Here is a 20104-nt window from a genome sequence, read left to right on the forward strand (position 1 = left end):
TGCCTCTCTACACCAATTTAGTAACAACACCTCCTAGAGCAGCGTAGTCATGGTTGATGTAACTAAGTCGACGCAGTATCAGTGTAGACACTGGGTTACTTTGTCCACATTACTGGCTTTCAGAAGGCATCCCAGAATACTCCACACTGACAATAAAATTGATACAAGCGCTCCTGAGGATTTGCATCGCTAAGACAAGGAGCCAAGCGTGTGCGCACACGTGCACGCACAGACATAGCTGATGAAGTGAGCTGTAGCTCACGAAAGCTTATGCTCAAATAAATTTTAGTCTCTAAGGTGCCACAAGTACTCCTTTTATTTTTACTAGTGATTTAGTAACCGTGGCGGCTGTATGTTGACAAATGAGGCTGACATAATTTTGTAGTGTAGACCCCTAAGATGTGCTTTTGCTGTCCTCTCCAAATGCTAAGGGCTGGCAGGAAAACATAAGTAAATCAGGAAATTGCACCATAATTCACCCTTCAGTCCAAAGTTCTAAAGACTGTTTAGAAGAGAATCCCTGAGTCCAGTCACTATGAGTAGTTGTTGTTTTGGTCTGTACAGATTGCAAACACTGGAGATAAACATTTTTCACAAGTTAGGGTTGTTAGCCCTGATCTCCTGGGCAAATTCCAACTCCTTACATTCTGCATAAAGTTACCGCTGCACTTTTAATTGGATACTGTCATCTTAACTGCCTGGCCTGAAACTGTTAGCATCATATTGGCTAATGCTGTATAAGGAGAGACTCTCAACTTGAAATATGATCAATTTTTTTTAAAAAAAGGTAAAAGTAGTTTCAGGTACTAGATCTGGTTGAGTTCCATCTTCCTGTCAACTTCTGTGGTTTTAGAAGATTCCCTATTCTTAAAATGTGTTTTCTCCCTCTTGCTGTACAAAATGTCCGCACAAATGGAGAGATGTGACAATGTTGAATTTACTATATTCTAAGTGCTGTCAAACAAATAACTGGAGGAAAAAATAGACAAAAATAATATGTTTGTTATAGTAACCTTAAGTGTTACAAGGAAAAAATCGGGCGGGGGGGGGGGGAAGGAAAACAGATAAATTTGAGTGTTACGGTGCTCATGCCTTTTAAATCATGATGGTGGCTTCCTCTACCGGTGGCTTCCTCTACTGGTGGCTGCATGCAGTGAAGGGTGAAGTAATTGCTAGATGCATACAGTATTGGCTTGTATGACAGCCTAAGGGTCCCCTCCTACCGTCTAGGCAAAACTCCATAGTCTGACTCAACTGCAGCAGTGGGTCCTAAATTAGTAACAGGCTTCGGCTTGAAGTGCTGTATGCATCCGCTGAAGTGAGCTGTAGCCCAGGAAAGCTTATGCTCTAATAAATTTGTTAGTCTCTAAGGCGCCACAAGTCCTCCTTTTCTGTATGCATGCAAGACTCGCATGAAAAACGAGTGACGCCGCCTGGCTGCATGCACTGTGCCAGGCAGCTCCCGGAAACTCCCGTTCTAGCGCCCGTGCCGGGGCAGGGGCTGTTCTGCGTTACGGCTACTGCTTGTGCCCTAAGCCACCGGCAGCCCGCGGCGGGGGGAAGTGCGGCGGAAAGACCCTGAGTCGGCAAAGCGCGCTGCGGCGTGCCCGGGCTTCTCTGCATCTTCCCCCGCCCCGGGCACCACTCGCCCGAGCCGGTGCGTGGGGCCTGAAGGCGGCCTGCAGCGCCCCCCGGCCTGAGGCGGGGCTCCCGGCGCCGTGGGGGAGAGGGACGTCAGCGGCTGCGCCAGGCCCCCGCGCGCCAGGCCCCGTTCCCCCTCCCCCTCCCCCTCCCCCACCCCAGCCCCGAGGAGGAAGCGTTGACGTCATTATCCGGGCTCTCCGCGACGGCGCTGTTCGCACAGCGGGTCACAATGGAACCCAAACGAGCCTAACCGACATGAAACGGCCGCGCAACCGCCCGCCCCAGTGAGCGCGGCCCGGCCGCCCCGCTCTGCGCCGCGCCCCCTCCCCCCCTCCGCCCCGGGGAGCCCCCCCCGAGGGGGCGGTGACAGCCGCCAGGCCTGCCCCGCCGTCGGGCTGAGTGACACACGGCGAGGGGGGGGGTCACGCTGTTTGGGTGGCGGGGCCGCCGTCGCGTTAGGTCGGAGTCTGCGCCGCTGGCCCAGCGCTGCCGGAGCCGCCATATTGCCCAGGACCCAGCGAGACGCCAGCGCCGGGAGCGAGGAACCGGCCACGCCGCCGCGTCTGTTCTCCGCCGCCCCGTGCACGCCACGAGCGGCCAGTGCCCGGCCCCTCCCCCCGCCGAACCCAGGCCCCGGTGAGCGGCGCGGGGAGCGCGTCCGCCCCTCCCCCGGGTGCGTGTGTCTGAGCCCCGGACAGGGCGGAGCGTGCTAGGCCCCGGCCAAGCCCCAGCCAGAGCCCCGGGCTGCCGGGCAAGAGCTGGTGACGCAGGAGAGACGCCCCGGCGCCGCTGCCGGAGGGAGCCAAGCGGCGAGGCCGGGATCCGAGCGCGGGCAGTTCGCACAGCGCCGCGGGGCCCGGGGACGGGCAGCCCCCTCCGCCCGCCGGCTCTACGCCGAGTATGACTCGCTGCCCTGCTGGCTGCTTGGGATGAGACAGCCCCCGGCGGCGCATCGTCTGCAGCAGCACCCAGCGGGGGAGCGGGCCGCGGCGGGAGAAGAGGACACCGTGCGGGGGTGAGCCGGGGCCGGGGCCGGGGCTGGGGCCGGGTGGAGAGGAGCGGTTCGTGTCGTAGCCGGTGGCCGCGCTGAGCGGCAGGGAGGTGCAGGCTGAGCGGTCCGTGGCCCTGGGGGACGGGGCTCCCTGGGCGGCGGGGCGGGGCGGGGCGGGGGGGGGGGGAGCCGGAGGCCGCTCTGTTGTGGCTGCGGGGGGAGGCGGCGGCGCCGCCGCCCCCGGCGTGTGTCCGTGCATCGCTGTGTTTTGGAGTGTGAAGGAAAATGGCTGACAGCGTCTCATCCTCCTCCCCGTCCTGTGCGGGGCTGCGAGGCGGGCTGGAGGGAGCGCACCCACCCCGGTCCCCTCGGGGAGCGTGTCCGCCGGGCGGCCCCTCCCTGGACCGCTGGGGTGAAAGGGCTCCCCGCAGAGTGGCACCCGCTTTTACCTCCCCTGAGTCTCGTTTCATTTCACACCAAGCGCCATTACTGAGGTGGAGTGATTGGAGCCGTGTAGGCCTGGGCTACGCCTGGAAATAAGGCCCTGCTCAGACTCTTCTCCCAAATCAGAGCGAAATCCAGCACCACCAGCTCATTGCTACCCGCTGTAAGCGTTATTACCATGGGCGCAGGCGAAGCGTGTGGCGCCTCTAGCTCCCATTCCTCATAAAACTGTTCCTGTGTGGAAAACGGCCTTCCCCCTTTATGCCCCTTTCTCTTTAGTTCACGCTGTTAGTTCTCCAAAATGACAACTTAAGACTTTCCAGTTGTTCCTTATCACTAGCATTAAAACTTTACTTTGAGACTAATATCTGCGGCAGGGCAGTTGGGACATAATTTTTAATGTCTAGGCTCTCATTTCTTAATGACAATATAAAAGGTAATTGAGGAGAGGACCACAGGACCTCTTCTCCCCCCCTGGAGTTATCTAACTACTATTCTACCTCACTTCTGGCACCATTGTCTGTGTACAGTGAGGATGTATATGAAAAATCCATACTAAGTGTCTCTTATTGCAAAATAAACTTGTTTCTATATAAACATCATAGAAATGTCCTAGGTTGTAAGATGCCATATTTAATTTGATGGTTGTTGTTCAGGAATCAAGTTGTATATTGAATGATCATGTAGCAAAAATTATTTTTTTAATATAAAAATGTGTGTAATTCTAATTAGAATTTTGAAAGGACTCTAAAATTCTTTATACAAATCAGGTGTGTATTATGGTTCTCCCAGGCATGTTGACTTTGTCTGCAACTTGTTTTAAATCCTTGATCCTGCACTTGGGTTCAGTGTGGGAAGACCTTTGCATCTCAACAAAGCCTCGCTGAACTCATTTTGGGTACGTTCAAGGATTTGCCCATATGGGCCTAATTGCAGGACTGAGGCCTAAATTTTAAAACTGGGCTAATTTATTTTTGATATATAAATATGAAATATAAATATGCTAGGAACGCTTGCTATGGCAAACTGACTTGCAGGTTTGTTTGTCATTGGGCCTCTTATCCATTTGCTAGCTAACTACAATTGTGCTGGGCTATGGGACTGGTGGTAAGTGTTGAGAGGATTGGGTCTTCGCTGATTAGGTAGCTGTAGTGACATCTCTACCTTGAGAGGTTATTGGTAACAGATTAGCAGCTATCTACAAATTTCAAACTGCTAGCTACATCTTGGATCGTTTGGGTGCTATTATGATAAAATGGTGGGGCTTCCTCCTTTAGTATTTCTGGTTGAGGAACATGTAGGATGAAGCCAGCTATTTCAGCGAAATCTTAATCCTGCTGTACATTGATCTTGAGGTTTTTGTTAAACATGTAATGATGTTTGTTTGCAAGGCATTAGCACCATTTGTTTTCGCAAATCAGAACACAGCAGTTTTCTCGGTCATATTTCTCAAATATTAAAATTATTTCCCTCAATTGCAGTATTTGGAACAGGAGAGTAAAGGCCAGCTGTGTCGTGGATACTTAAAGATAGCTCTGAATAAAGACATAATCAGTATAATCTAGAATGAACTGCTGTGGAAGAACCTTGAACATCTAGTTATGTGAAAAAAGGCTCTAGGTTAAAAATAAACCCATAAGATTGTGCCGCTTTTTTTCTACTTTTTCATTTTTTACCTTGTGCCCTTTCTATCATCTTGCCTCTTTATATCGTCTTTTTAAAACATTTCCTTTGAGCAACCTCTCCTGTCCTCTTACTGTGTCCAGCCTGCTGCTTCATGTGTTGGTGAATTTACTCTTCTGGTGATACTGCTTCCTGTTGAACTGACAGGAAGGGCTGCTTCTGTAGGTACCAATCAGTAAGGGCAGTGGGAGCAGACCAGGAGTGGCTTTTGCATCTTTAGAACACCACCCCCTTTAGAAGTGTTTTGTTTCCAGTATTAGTGCATTCATGTTTGAGGGTGCCCCAGAGTGTCAAGCAACCCCTGTTTCTATTATGTATCCAGTCTTGTCAGCTCTGTATTGTATTGAATTGAAAATGCTGGAATTGTTACAAAGAAAATGAGAAAAGATAAATAAATAGCCACTTGAGAAACTAGAAATGCCTATGGTAAAGAAACCACAGTAGTATATTCTTGCAGGGGTTCTCAAGTCTAAATATGCAATTCATGTAGGGCTTTTCAAAATGTCAGATATCCTGAGTAAAACTGAATAAAAATTTTTGTTGACTGTGATAAAAATAACTTGATTATTGAGAATTTTTCTTCAAGAGTCATAGGAACCTTTTTATTTTTCCCAATATACTCAACTGTATTTAAAGTATTAGAATTTAACAATTACAGGGTTTTCAGGCAGCATAGCTGTTTTTTCTGAAAAAGCGTTTGTTAGCTGATAAATAGAATTAAAAATTGCAAGAACATTTTGAAAACATTTTTACTAATAAACATCTAATTTAAAATTACTTCCTTCAGTCTGTTATGATCATATTTTTAAGGGAAGAAACAATGCTTTTATCCTTACTTGCATTCCAAGGAGCACTGAAATTGTTATGCTGAATGAGACCAGTGGTTGGTCTGTCTGATCCAGTATTCTGTCAGCAACAGTAGTCAAAACGAAATGTCTCAGATGAAGGTGTTAGAAACCCTAATGGGGAATAATGTGCACATGGGGAAAGTTTTTCCTCCTAATCCCTAGTAGTTAGAGGTTATAAACATGAGGGTTTGTCTCTTCCGAAACTTTAGTGTTTACTCTTATAATTTAGGATACTACTGTTAACATCCAAATGCTTAAGTGAAAATTCTTGCTGCTGTTCAAGAATCATTATTTTTCTAGGAAGTATGTGCTCTTCTTAACCATTAATTTGATTATTGGGTGAATCCTTAAAAATGTAGTACATAATAGTTGTATTGTTCTTGTCATATTTTGTTTTAAATTTAGGGGCTAAAGTTGTAGTTCAGGTGAACTAAATTTGGTTGGACATTATTTTAGTCCTAGAAGATGGTATATCTTTTTTGCAAAAAATAACTAAGTACCTATGGTACTGGGTTGTAGTCTTTCTCCTTTATGTTAAATGACACACTGTAAAATACAACGTAATAATACACACAGACTTACTGAGGAAGTAGTTAGGGTTGCTACGAACAATGTACCTTACACAAATCCAGACACAAGAAAAAGTTAAGCCATCTCTAAAGCAGTGGTTCTCAAACTTTTGTACTGGTGACCCCTTTCACATAGCAAGCCTCTGAGCGTGACATCCCTTATAAATTAGAAACACTTTTTAAAAATATTTAACACCATTATAAATGCTGGTGGCAAAGAGGGGTTTGGGGTGGCGGCTGACAGCTCGCGATAAGAGGATTAAAAGATAGGAAACAAAGGATAGGAATAAATGGTCAGTTTTCAGAATAGAGAGAGATCAGTCCTATTCAACATATACATAATGACCTGAAAAAACGGGTAAACAGTGGGGAGGCAAAATTTGCAGATGATACAAAACTACTCCAGATATTTAAATCCCAGGCAGACTGCGAAGAGCTACGAAAGGATCTCTCAAAACTGGGTGAGTGGGAACAAAATGGCAGATGAAATTCACTGTTGATAAATGCAAAGTAGTGCACATTGGAAAGCATAATCCCAACTATACATATAAAATGATGGGGTCTAAATTAGCTGTTACCACTCAAGAAAGAGATCTTGGAGTCATTGTGGATAGTTCTCTGAAAACATCCACTCAGTGTGCAGCGGCAGTCAAAAAAGCGAACAGAATGTGGGGCATCATTAAGAAAGGGATAGATAAGTCAGAAAATGTCATATTGCTTCTATGTAAATCCATGGTACACCCACATCTTGAATACTGCGTGCAGATGTGGTCGCCCCATTTAAAAAAAGATATACTGGAAAAGGTTCAGGAAAGGGCATCAAAAATGATTAGGGGTATGGAACGGCTGCCATATGAGGAGAGATTAATAATACTGGGACTTTTCAGCTTGGAAAAGAGATGACTAAGGGGGGATATGATAGAGGTCTATAAAATCATGACTGGTGTGGAGAAAGTAAACAAGGAAGTGTTGTTTACTCCTTCTGAAACACATGAACTAGGTCACCAAATGAAATTAATCGGCTGCAGGTTTAAAACACAAGGAAATATTTCTTCACACAACGCACAGTCAACCTGTGGAACTCTTTGCCAGAGGATGTTGTGAAGGCCGACTACAACAGGGTTCAAAAAAGAACTAGATAAATTCATGGAGGATAGGTCCATCAATGGCTGTTAGCCAGGATGGGCAGGGATGGGTATCCCTAGCCCCTGTATGCCAGAAGCTGGGAATGGGTAACAGGGAGTGGATCACTTGATGGCCCCCTGTGTAATACCTCATGATCCCGACCCCCAGTTTGAGAATCCCTAATCTAAAGGTACGTCTAATTTGCATCTGGGAGCAAGCCTACCAGCCTGGATAGAGACCCGGGTCTCGCATTAGTGCTCTAAAAATAGCTGTGTAGATGGTGCTTTGATATTACAGATTGGCCTGGTATGTTGGCTCTGAAGCCCCCTTGGCCCATGGAGCTTCAGAGCCTGAGCTCTAGCCAGAGGTACAACATCTACCCAGCTATTTTTAGTGCCCTAGTGCAAGCCCCACTAACGCAGGTCTGTGGACCAAGCTAGGAGGCTTGCTCTCCTATGCGGTGTAGCCATACCGTAACAGTACATACCCTCTAGTTCTCCACCTGCAAGCACAATACCTACTATTACCTCTGCTGCTGTATACCACAGACCATACAGCCTGGATATGCAGAGGGGGAGGCTAAAAGGGTGATGGAATGCTGCCATTCCTAGGTGGCAGAACTAAGATTGTGGTGCGTAGTCTGTGATATAAAGTGTGTGCTTGTGGGTGATAACATTATGTAATTTGTATTAGACAAACAGTTTAAAGGTTGAGTTCTTTTGGATTCTTGAATTACTAAAAATTACTACCAGACTTATGTTTTAATCTTGTAATTTTTTTCTCCCATGAATATGGTGATATTTACAGTTTTTTAGCTTTGATATAATATTGTCATAATGGGTATAACTGCCTTTTTAAAACAACTGTACTTTTTGACCATGTTCCTGAACAGAGCCGTGGTGATAGCTTTACTTTGGAATGTGATTAAAAAAGGGTTCCAACTATGCTTGAATACCGAATCATGTTTTAACTTGGGTGGTACAATTTTGTTCTAAGTAGATCTTCTGATGATAGTTTTCTCTTAGTGTGGACAGGGTTTCTGCATTTGTCTATTTGTCTTAATTTTACCCTCTCAGAACTTTGCTTATGGAATCCCTGGGAGACTTTAGGGATTCCCCCACGCCGCATGCTTACGTCATGCGTTTCCTGTGAGTAGAATAAATCTGGTTTAGTGGCCTGCTGGATGATTTGTCAAGTTGGATATCAGTAAAGGTACAAGATAGCTCGGATATGAGCATCTGACTTGAGGGGAGGGAGAGAATAAATTTAAAAGATGACAGCATTCCAAAGTGGAATCTTTTTTTTTTTTTTTTTTTTAAAAAGGAAGTTAACCCACCTAATTCCTGTTACATTTTTCATTGTGAACTTTACTAATATTTCTTCTTTGTACAAAAGTAATTATACTCACGTATTTCAGAAAGTTCAGTTCTGAGCTGCTGGGTAGGACTTGCTATCTTCTGGTTATTGACACAAATGTTTTGGATGATAGTAGGCATGCAAACATTGATGGAATAAAATACAAAACTTATATTTTGATACATGCTTACTATGGGGAAAATCCTAGATTGTATGGGCTTCTTTTTCACTAGGTTCTGGACTGTTTTCCCATGGTACCTGAAGTATAACAGACAACTATACCATTTGTCTACAAAAAATGCATCTCTTGCAACGAGCTGATTATAAACATTGATTGACTTGGAAAGCTGTTTGTGTTTAATATGACTTCCTTTGATGCACAAGGCATATATAGTAAAACCTGCTTGAGAGACCAGCTGTTATGAGCAACTTCTTGCAGAGGCCACGGAATATGATCGCTGTCTGCTGTGCAAACCTTTGAAGAGAGACCACATCTTACAAGTGACCACTTTTGCTAACTCGTATGAGTGGATGCTCTTGACAGGTTTTACTGTACTTTGCATTGTAGATCCCCTAAGCACCCCAATCTTGCTGACACTTAAGCAGAGGCTTAACTTTATGCATATAGCTTCAGTAGGGCTGGAATAGAGTAAAGTACATGTATTTGCAGTATGGGAGCTTTTAATATTCTAGGTCAGTGATTCTTATCCTTTTTGGGCTCAGGACCCATTTGTAAATTCTTATGGCTTCTAGCAACCCAGTAAATAGTCTGGGGGTAGGGACCCTGGCGTGGTTTCAGTCAGATCCTGCCCCTGGGAATGAGAAGGTGGTTTTGCCAGCACTCACTTGCAGTGGGAGCTCCTGCAGTCCTTGTGCTGTGAGGCTGGTTAGGCGGGGCTTGGCTTGGCTCGGCTCTCTGCTTTGGGCGTTGTAGCCTCTTGGGTTTCAGTGTCACTCAGGTTGGCCCCGCACACCTAATTGCATCAATTTTGTGCGAGTTGAGTTGTGACCTGGCTCATGGGCTTGCAGAGCCACTCACTCAAATTTGGCCTACCTAGATTCCTGTAGTCATGACAGCTGGACCAAACTTGAGTGGTGGTGGGATCCCAGAGGTTGCAGTGCCTGGAGCAGGGAGGTGAGGCTGTCCTGCCCTGTGGGACAGGAACCACAGGAGCTGCCATGTGACCCTTTGAAATGTTTTGGATACCCAGTTTAGAGTCTTCAACAAGGATTCTCAACGCATGAGTCTAGGTGACTGGAAAACAGCAAAAGGGGTGGGGTGCGGGGAAGCTGACCCTCATTAGACTTGCAGATTCTTTAGGAATGTGTAGAATTACCTTGAAATAAGATCCCTCTTTCATAAAAGACAGAATTTTAGAGGTGGGTTTCCCTCAACACTGTGACGCAGTATAGAAGTTCTAAAAATGTGGGTTGGACTCTGTTATTGATCCTTTTGTACTAGAAATTAAACATCTTACAAGTATGTGGAGGGGAAGCCTCTTTTAAAAAGTTCTTTATTGGTTTTCCATAATAGCAGTGTAAATTATACAATGAGAAATGTTACTATCGAAAGATATTGGCATCTCAGTATATGTGTTTGTTTGTTTTTTTCTAGTTTCTGTTGTAAAAATGTGCTAAATATTTTATTGGTACAAGTTTAATCAAACTAAGTCTGTGCATGATTTTTAATTAATAAAAGAAAGAAAAGGGGATTATTGGAAAATTTGATTTAGTTTATCCTTTTATAGGGGTTTAGGGAGTGAAAACACGTTAACCTAAAATTTTGTAAAAGCATGGAAATCCTAGATTTAGGCTATAGATAATGTTTTATTTTTCATTTGCAAAAGTGAAGAAAATGTTACTTATTCATGACTTGAACATTCCTTTTTTATCCAGTTCTGGTAGGTGTTTCGTTGTGATAATATTCAGTCGTTCAGTCAAAATATAGAAAATCTGGAGCTTGGCTGGAAATAGGATAGCTTTGTCTAGAAAAATCAATGATTTGATCTGCCGTGTTAAGCTCAGATTCTACACAGACCTCCATATGGGTGGACCCTTGTGGCACGAGATTAACTTCAGTGGAATCTTAAATTTCAAATTGCTAGTTCTTGCATTTTAACTTGTATTTTTCTTTTAATTTGTTCTCTCTTCTGACAGTAATGCTTTAATCTTTTTTCTGAGCAGGGTAAAGTGTTAATGTCAGATTTCTTTAATACCTCAGATGTCTCTTGTACTTTTTTCCATGGTCCCTGCAGAGGTGGATTAAGATATATTGGGGTCCTGGACACACAGAACATTGGGGCTTCCCACATGCTCCCCCCTGCTCCTTCCCTTCCCCCCCCCCCCCCCAGAGCCTCAGAAGCTGGGCCATGGTCAGAGTTTCCCAGGGAGCCTGGGCCACTGTGGGGATCCCTGGACCCTCCACCTGCCCTGGTTGGTGCACCCTGTGGGGCAGGGACAAGGTCTTGGGCCTGTTCTCGGTCACACCTGCCCAAGGCAGGTGCCGCTCTGGGACTCCCCACAGCTGCCAGGACTCCCTGGGCAGCTCGTACCACGGCCTAGGGAAGTGGCTCTCAAACTGTGGGGCATGCTCTCCGAGGGAGCATGGAGGAACATTTAGTGGGATGCAGCAGGGCCCAGCCCTACCCCTAGCTCTGCTCTGTTCCCACCCCAGCCCTGTCCCTAGGCCCAGCTGTGGCTCTGGTCCTGGCCACCCTGCTACTCACAGCCACCGACTGCGGGTCCCAGCCCTGGCTGCCCGGGGGTTAGGGGGTGGACTGGGTGAGGGGGAGGTGTGACTGAAAAAGTTTGGGGACCCCTGACCTAGGATGACCATACTTCTCATTTTGGTCCCAGCTGTCCCGACTTTTTTGGCAAAACTGGGCATTTGTCCCATTTGCTCTTGCCCACTGAGCACCAGTGTTACTAAGGCGATTATTTCTCATACTAGCTACCTAAGCTATCAAACTGCCAAGGCTACGTCCCCCCCCAAGTCACACACGATGTCCATGTTTCTTTTCCTATGTTATACTCTATCTCCATCACTATTTTTTCTCCCTTTCTCTTCTCTCCACACATCTGGTCAGAGCAGGGCTTAGCTATGGTTTCCAAAAATGATGCGGAGCAAGGTTTGTCCTTGCCTGTTTGCACTAAATTATGTTCAGCACCAGTACAGCTGCCCCTGTTACTGACGTTTGTTGTCATCAGTGGTAATTTTCCTAGTGTAGACAAGGCTTATGATGTTGACTCCCTTTGTGACATGGGGTAAACCATTAATTCATTTGCCTTAGCTTTCCCGTCTGTAAAACTGGAAAATTGATCAGTATGAAAGATGTGAAGAGAGGAGCACCAGTGGGGGCCCAAGACAAGATCTTTGTTGAGAAGTCCCAGCTGCAGTTGCTGAGATTACTTCCAAGATGCTTTGACCCTGCTCAGAGGCTCAATCTTTAATATCAGCCTCTTGCTAGTAGATGTCTGAATTTGAAGATCACCTTTTCCTTGTATGCTGGAAGGGGGGATTATTTTTTCTTCATCTTTGCCAGCACTCCAGTGTCAGTGTCTTCTGACTTTGAGTGGGGGTCTTTACTGCTGTCTTCCTGACCAAGAGTCTTGGCTGGTATTGCTTGGCAGGAGGATGTAGAAGTGTCTTCTAGTAGATCCCTGCCTTGGCCTCCACTTTTTTATATTGTTTCCCCTTGGATAGTGGTTGCTTCTGCTGTTACTTATAACTTCCCCCATAACAGCAAGTTTCATTGCTGCCTAGAGACAGCTGAAAAGCAGTAGTGAAAATCAAAATCTTTTTAATTTCACTGTGTTCCTCCATGGCAATGAAGTGAGTAATAGCAGAGGCTGTCTGAATACTAAGAAAGACTGCATTGATTCATCCTCAGTTCACACTTGGAAGGGTTTTACATAACGGTATGGAGTGGGGACTTAATTTTTAAAACACCAAAGGTTAGATTCTGCAGATATTGAGCTTAGATCTCCCTTTCCCACTTCCAAGTCACTAGGGAAAGCATCTCCCCAGAAGTGAATAGATTTTGTTTTTCTCTCTCTCCCTCCCTCCCAAACCCTGAGCATAATACTTCTCACATGGGTGATGAGGATTGATTAATATTTGTAAAGTGTTTTGAAGTTCACAATTATATTTTATTCTTTATACATTTTTCTTCCAAAGCTTGCAGTTTGAATAGTTAGGTTATCTCTATTTCACAGGTGGGAAAGCTGAGAGAGAGAGAGGCTGTGTAACTTGTCTGTTAAACAGAAAATTGTCATTTGGACATAGAGAACTCAAGTTTCTTGACTCTGATCCTGTGCTCTAGCCATTAGACTACAGTTCCTCACTAGGTGGATATTAGACACACAGCCTGTTGTAGTTGCTCTTCACCTCTGGAAAAAAAACAAACACCTCTCCTTGAGCTCAGTGAGGTTTGCCAAGCACCTCTGAAAATCAGGCTAATATGAGCTGAATACTGGTGTGTAAAGTGTATAGTAAGGAAAGGATCTCAACTTCTGCTCTTTACTATGCCAACTGACTTTAGGATAACTGCGATGATTTAAGTATTTAAAAAAAAAACTTTACAATTCTAAAATTGTTTAAATTCTAAATGAAAATTGCTGCTCAGAAATCAGAATTCTTCTGCAGTCCAACTCTTTTTTTTTTTTTTTTTTTTTTGTTTAGTGTAATCTGGTAGTGATGTGTCTGGGGTAACAGAACAGTAAGAACTAATATCTAGTTTCAAAGTAATACGAATCATTTGGGAAAATTCTTACCTGTTAATGTTGGTGCTGTTTTGGCTTACTTTAAAAAAAAAAAAAAAAAAATTATTCACATTTTATCTGAACTTTTAGCCCTTCAGTTTTATGGGTGTTAATTTTGTGGAGCAAACCAGATGTATAACTGTTTTTTGTTTTGTTAAGCTCTTAAGTCAAAAGTGATTGTGTTGTACAGAAACTGAGCTAGTCAGTGTTTTCTAAGAGGAACAAATGCCTATTAAATGTACCTTTTTTCTATCAGTCATCTTAATTTTGGTGGGTAGAAGCTGCTCATGTTTACTTCTACAGCAACTCTTACAATCTAAATTAATCTCTCTCCAACCAGATTTAGTATAAACTGTTCCTAAACTTCAGGTCTGCTCATCAAGACTGCACAACTTGGTGCTGAAGTTTAGGGATGTGTTCACTCTGAAGATGCTTGATCTTTATATACATAGTCTAATAAAATAGGTCTTAAACTTTGGGCTGCTTGCTGCCCAATCAGCAAACAGCTGTGGCCCATGTAACATCCTCAGGGCCATATAGGTAGTGTGTATATTGTGTGGATGCGGCCCACATAACACACAGAGAGCTGCATGTGCGGCCCACAATAGTAAATAGGTTGAGAACCACTGGTCTAATTTTACAGTTTTTGCTCACTTGTGAGGCTTGCAAAAAAGATAATTGGGGTCCTGTTAGTCCAGGGGTTCTCAAATTTTTGTTTTGTGATCCCTTTCACACAGCAAACCTCTGAGTGAGACACTCCCCACCCCCTTATAAATTAAAACCACATTTTTAAATAATAAACAATATTATAAATGCTGGAGGCTAAGTGGGGTGGAGCCTGAGAGCTCGTGACCCCCATGTAATAACCTCATGATGCCCAGTTTGAGAACATCTGTGTTAGTCTGATTTTGAAAACTGGCACAATAGCTATAGAAAAAAGTTCTATAAAACTTTTTTTTAACAAGCCATGGATATAACATTTTTTCCTTTTAGGTGCCTATAGAATCAGGTTATGTTTTTATTTAATCAGATCTAAACTGTTTAGTTTAAGTTTTTTAAGTTTAAGGAATAGTTAAAATTGAATCCTATTTGGATCTGATAGAATTACTGTCAGGTCTTTCATTTGAGAGACAAGGTGGGTGAGGTAATAGCTTTTATTGGATCAACTTCTCTTGGTAAGAGAGAAGAGCTTTGGAGCTACACAGGTCTTTTTCAGGTCTGGGAAAGTTACTGAAAACATGGTCTTACAGTGCAAATTTAGTGTCAAAGCTAAATATAATTTTTCATTTTCTCCCTCACTATCTTTGAGTTTTTTCTTCTTTCATTTGGTCCATTGTATTTTTTTCTCCCTTTCTGTCACAGAAAATTGTGGTGGTGTTTTTTAATTAACCAAAGCATCAGATTCTGTTTTTCTCTTCCACTTTTTACCTGGGGTCTTCCTTTGCTCTTATTCCCTTGTTTTTCTCTATGCTCTCTCATCCTTGTATTTTCTTTGTGGTTCTGTTTTTGCTTTTCTTCTCCTATCTTGGCCGAGTTAGGTGGAATACCGGGTTTACAATGGTCCCATGCTCGCACTGGGAAGAACCCCATTATGGATCCATCTATCCCATCCACACAGCCAGGTCTGGGCCCTTGCTTGCCAGGTCTGGGCCCCAGGCCTTGCTGCGTGAGCAGCTCCGAGCCAGCAGGTTCCGCTCACCTTGTAGGGGGCTCACTGCCCAGCAGCTTGGCTCCACCATGTGGGTTGGGCAGGGCTGCTGGCTGAGGCAAGTGGGCATGGTCAGGAGGACTCTTGGGGGTTACATCCCAGGAGTCTGTCCCACTCCCCAGCGTGGCTCTGGCTCCAAGTGGTCTCTGCCTGCCACCTGTGGGGCCCCATCTACCTCCCTAGGGTTGAACCAGTGGGGCTGGTGCGGAGGCTGGTCTGGTCTCGGCCAGTGGGGGGAGAGGGAGGGAGCATGGGGGGGCTCAACCGAGCCCCACCAGGCAAGTGGGTCCTGAGGGAGCCCAACCCAGGCAGGCCCTGCTCCCACTCTGACCTGGCTGATTGCGCCACTCCTGAGGGGCTGGAGCCATCCCAGTCCCGGGACTGGTTCTGGCCATGCTGCCAGCTCAGCCCAGCAGATATGGTCACCTCCCAGTGGGGCCAGTGAGTGCAGCAGGGTGTGGAGGAGTGGGTGTCTCGAGGGTTTGTGGGGAAGTGCTGGGCAAGGGGGCACTGGGCAGTGGTGGTGGTGCGCAGGGCGCTGTATGGTTGTGGTGGGGGGTTCTGCGGATAGGGGGATAGGAGTCTGAGGGGGGTCTTGGTGCGGGGATACTGGGCATAGAGTTTGGGAGGCGCTGGGCGGGGGGGCAGTGTGGGGTGACGTGGGCCCATCCTGAGGGGAAGGGGCACACTGGCAGCATAGTGCCGGATGGGCCAGTGTGCATCTGGCAGCTGCCAGTTTGTAAACTGTTCCTTCATGCTGGGTTGGGCGGAGTGGGGCCACCCTGGCGTGCTGTACCCCATTGCCTCCGGCTGGCCCCCCATTCCGGAGGCTGGCCTCTTTGACCCTGACTACTGCACTCTCATTTCCTTGAAATCTATTCAAAATAATGCTGCTAAGTTCATTTTCTGGCTTGTCATTCCGACCACATCACCCACCTCTTTCAGTCCCTCTGGCTCCCTCTTAACGGCTATATCAAACACATGAATTTCTTGTCTTTATGTTCCAAGATCCTTCACAGTTTAATCCAGCACTATTTAGTTGATCTGGTAACATTTCATGACATCAGCTCCTCCCTTCTTTGTGCCAACATTCCCAGTCTTTACCATGTACCAGCCAGTTCCTTTCATAAAGACCTTTATGTTTTCTCTTATGCTATCCTTATGCAGGGGGAAAATTCCCTGATACAATAACTACTTCCTTACTCTAGGCTTTATTTATTGAACACCATCCGAACTCAGCACTGAATACTTAATTCTTCATGAGCTTCTCTGTGGCAGTCTTACCTTAACATCTGTGTGCTTCAAAAGCATTAATGAATTCTTCACAAGGTGAGGAGGCAGTGTTCTCACCATTTTACAGATGGGGAATTGAGTCACAAAGAATTCAAGGGCAAAATTATCAAGTGTTACTAATATTGGGTCCACAACTTCAGGTGCCTATGGTCTGATTTTTCAGAGTATTTAGCATTTTTAGAGCCCTTCATGTGTTTAAAACACAGCTCCCATTGACTTCACTTACAAATGAGAGCTTGCCACTTGTGTAGATTAGGCCCCTGGTATCTCAAGATGGGGATAGAAAATGAGGAACATGCAGTTAGTTGCCACCTGTGGAAATTTTAGTTTGCGACTTACCAAACAACACACAGGAACTTTGTGCCAGAGACAGGGATAGAATCCAGTTCTTCAGGGTGGCATTCAGTTCCCTTAACTACAAGACCTTCCTTTCTCTTCCTGCTATCCCCTGCCTCTCTCAGTATACACCTTTCAGCTTCTTCAACAGATGAGGCAAGGGTCCTGCAGACGTCAGCCTCATTCACCAAACAGCCCTGAACCCTGTCCACCCAATGAACTGAATGAGGTAGTGGTCCTGTGGAAAAAATTGTCTTTGTAACTACAGATTGTATCAAAATGCATACACAAGGAGGACTAAAGTAACTTTGCCCATGCAACCTTAATCTTGCCATTTAATTTTCTTTGAGTGCTTTATTTTGTAACAATGTTCTTTTAATGTAGTTTTTATAATCTGTGTAATTTCCTGTTTTTTTTTTTTTGAAAAGCTGATAAATCTGAAGTACATCATATGAAACTATATTGATCTCCACATTGGTCATCAGAAGAGAGAGGGAGACCTTTTTAAATCCACAGCATAGCCCTTAACAATGTGAACTAACAGAATAATTGATAGCAATTGAAGGCTGCTGTCTTTTCTGTGGATCTGTCAGTTAGAGGGGAATGATGACACAGTTTGCCCTTGAGTTTCACGTTCATTTAGTAGACAATAAAGGAATGTTGAGACTTGGGAATAATGGTTTCAGTTCCAGGTTCTGGAGGGCAGTGTGCTCTGCTAGTTATCAACCCTTCTGGCCCTGCCACCTCTGCTTCGATTCCTCAAACTCCCCCCACCCCACTATGGACTACTCTCTGTCCCCCCACTACTGCTCACTCTCCTCATCAGCTCTCTGCTTCTCACCCCTCTATGTTCAAGTCAGACTGCATCCTTCTCCATGCTACCTAGATGTCAGCAGGAGGAACATTGAAAGCATAGGGGAGAGTGTACCTTTTTGTCAGTTCCTGTGCGTGGAAGAGCACATGCTGGAAAAGTTCTCTTCAGCCATAGGTTGGAGCATGCTCAGTCACTTTTTGGGGATGGGGTATGTTCAGGGGTAGAGCATTTTAGTGTAGACAGGAGCTTCAAAGATTTTAGCTGTGAGCTTCTAACAAACCTCTACAGAGCTTGTGTGAACTGATTCCCCCCCCCCCCCCCCCCCCCCGGTGAATCTATACCTTTTCACCAAAGTGATTGTAAGAGGTTTTTTTGGATATGGACAAAACAGTTTTCACTACCCTTTTTTTCTTGAAAACCGTTTTAGCTGAAACATTACAAAAATCTTCAGGCTGAGGCAGATGTCCGATGCGGAAAAATTTCGGCCCAAGTGGTTGAAGTTTTACAGTTAAAGCTACTGAATACATTGTCTTATAATTATAGGTAAGGCTGCCCCAATACCTTTCGTCATAATTACCAACTGCTTCTGTAATTGATGAGAAACTTAAATTGTGCTTGATGTTGAGCATCCTTGCTCCTGCACTGGATTCATCTCTTGCTATCATTTAGTAAAATGAAAAATAGAATATAAACAAACTGCAGTGCTGGATAGAGCTAGTAGCAATTGAAGAGGAACAGAGTTTTTGTTGAATTTAGAAAGCATTTAAAAGAAAATGTTGAGGATTAACAAAATTGAACTATGTCAAGACTCAAGAATGAAATTAAAAAGTTGCCTCTATTTTCCCTGTTGGTATAAGAGCATTGCTGACTATCATAGCAGAGTATGTGGACCACTGCTATACAAGTTCTGTGCCACTTGCAGGTAGTCTGCAGCAAGTTATTTGGTTACATAGTTTGGGGGGATAGCTTATGGTTCGTACTTAATGAGAGAAATATAGTGTAGAATTCTCACTTTGCCCAAAGTATTTTTTAATATACTTTTAAGGAAAACTTAAATGCTTCCCAATATAACTTATTTAGAAGAAAAGTCTGAAGTGGGACACCATCATCCTTTGTTGTTCTGGTGCCATGGCAGTGCTTTTAATGTTGTCCGTCTCAAGCTATATCTTCACTTCAGATTCTACAGCACACAGCTGTAGCCCTTCAGTGTAGACATATGTCATAGTGATGGGAGGGGTCCCCCATCACTGTAGTTAATCCACCTCTCCCAGAGGAAGTAGCTAGGTTGACGGAAGAATTCTTCTGTTGGTGTAGTGCTGACTATGCTGGGAGTTAGGTTGGCATAGGTACGTGTCTCAGGGTGTGGATTTTTCAGACCCTTCAGAGACAGCTATGCTGATGTAAGTTTTCAGTGTAGACTGGCCTTAACAGAAGTCGTATAGAGTGGTAGGAGTGCACATGGTGCTAATGCTTAGGTGTAGTTTCGCAGGGAACTGCATGAGTGAAGTTTATGGCTGGCGGTATGGGAATATTTATTACTGATAGGTCACTTAAAAAAATATATGGGTGAATGTCTTTTAAATAGACACCGTGAATGTGTAAAATATATTGGACTTATTAAAAATCTTTATCTGCACGGTGTGAAGATGCATAATCAACTGAGAGTGAGAACACATTTTAGTACCACCAGTGAGTGAGCTTGGGAAATACTGCCACGTTTTCCCTCCCTCAATCAAGAAAAAGCCTAATGAGCCTAGAAGAGTCCACTGGGGTGTTTTAGCCCTCTCAATGAAAAGCCAAGCTTAAGAGGCCCAGCAGGCCATGTGAATCTCTTTGAGAGGTAGCCAGACCCATAAAGAATGTATTCATGAGACCCTGAAAGGAAAGTGGGACTAAGGAGCCCAGAGAGTGTGCATGGTTACATTTTAAACATCTGCAAAATCTACTGTGTGTGGTGTCTAATGGGTGGAGCTCAGAATAATGTCCCAGTACCATTTTTGGAATCTGATCCCTAACCAAAATGTAGTTTGCTAATGTGTAATGTCAAAAGTTAGCTAACTTGTAAATTAGTAATGTGACTGTGGAATGTAGACAAGCATAGTGTAAAATGTTAAACAGATTACTGAAGACCTAAGAGTTTTTGTTTGTTTTTTTTTTAAAAAGCAACAAAGAAAGAAAAAAGTTTCTGGCCTCTTTCTTCATAAAGGCAGACCTCAAAATGTAATTCCATCTCTGGGTTTATCAATGTGGGGTTGGGTTTATCAATGTGGGGTAGGGAATGCTCTAGCTCTACCCCTCCTGCCAACTTAATTATGTGCAAAGGACTGACAGTCTCCTCCTAAGGTCTTCAGCTAAGAGGGAAATGGGGCTTGCAGGACTAGAGTGGAGGGGAAGAACTTCCCCACTTCTCCTATGAATCACAGAGGATTTGGCACCTCCATTCTAAAACCAGACCTGATTAACACTGTTGTCCCTTTTGTAGACATGCTAGAGTTTATAGGAACAAGGTTTCTCGCCAGCAGGCCTTAAGAC

The 20104-nt window shown here is 44.7% G+C and overlaps 1 protein-coding gene across 10 annotated transcripts in view; it reads left to right on the forward strand.

Moving 5' to 3' along the window:
• The first annotated feature begins 2526 nt into the window (after positions 1-2526).
• Positions 2527-20104, forward strand: part of USP9X (ubiquitin specific peptidase 9 X-linked) — a 200162-nt gene continuing 182584 nt past the window's right edge. For 6 of the 10 annotated variants that reach the window (XM_043505902.1, XM_043505909.1, XM_043505910.1 and 3 more), the window contains exon 1: positions 2547-2659. The gene's annotated coding sequence lies outside the window, so the exon portion shown is untranslated. Of the gene's footprint in view, positions 2660-20104 lie in introns of all 10 variants that reach the window. The other 4 variants (XM_043505905.1, XM_038384263.2, XM_038384284.2 and 1 more) reach the window with 1 other exon arrangement.

This window comes from Dermochelys coriacea, chromosome 1, assembly GCF_009764565.3.
Source record: "Dermochelys coriacea isolate rDerCor1 chromosome 1, rDerCor1.pri.v4, whole genome shotgun sequence".
In the NCBI taxonomy this organism is placed as follows: domain Eukaryota; kingdom Metazoa; phylum Chordata; order Testudines; family Dermochelyidae; genus Dermochelys; species Dermochelys coriacea.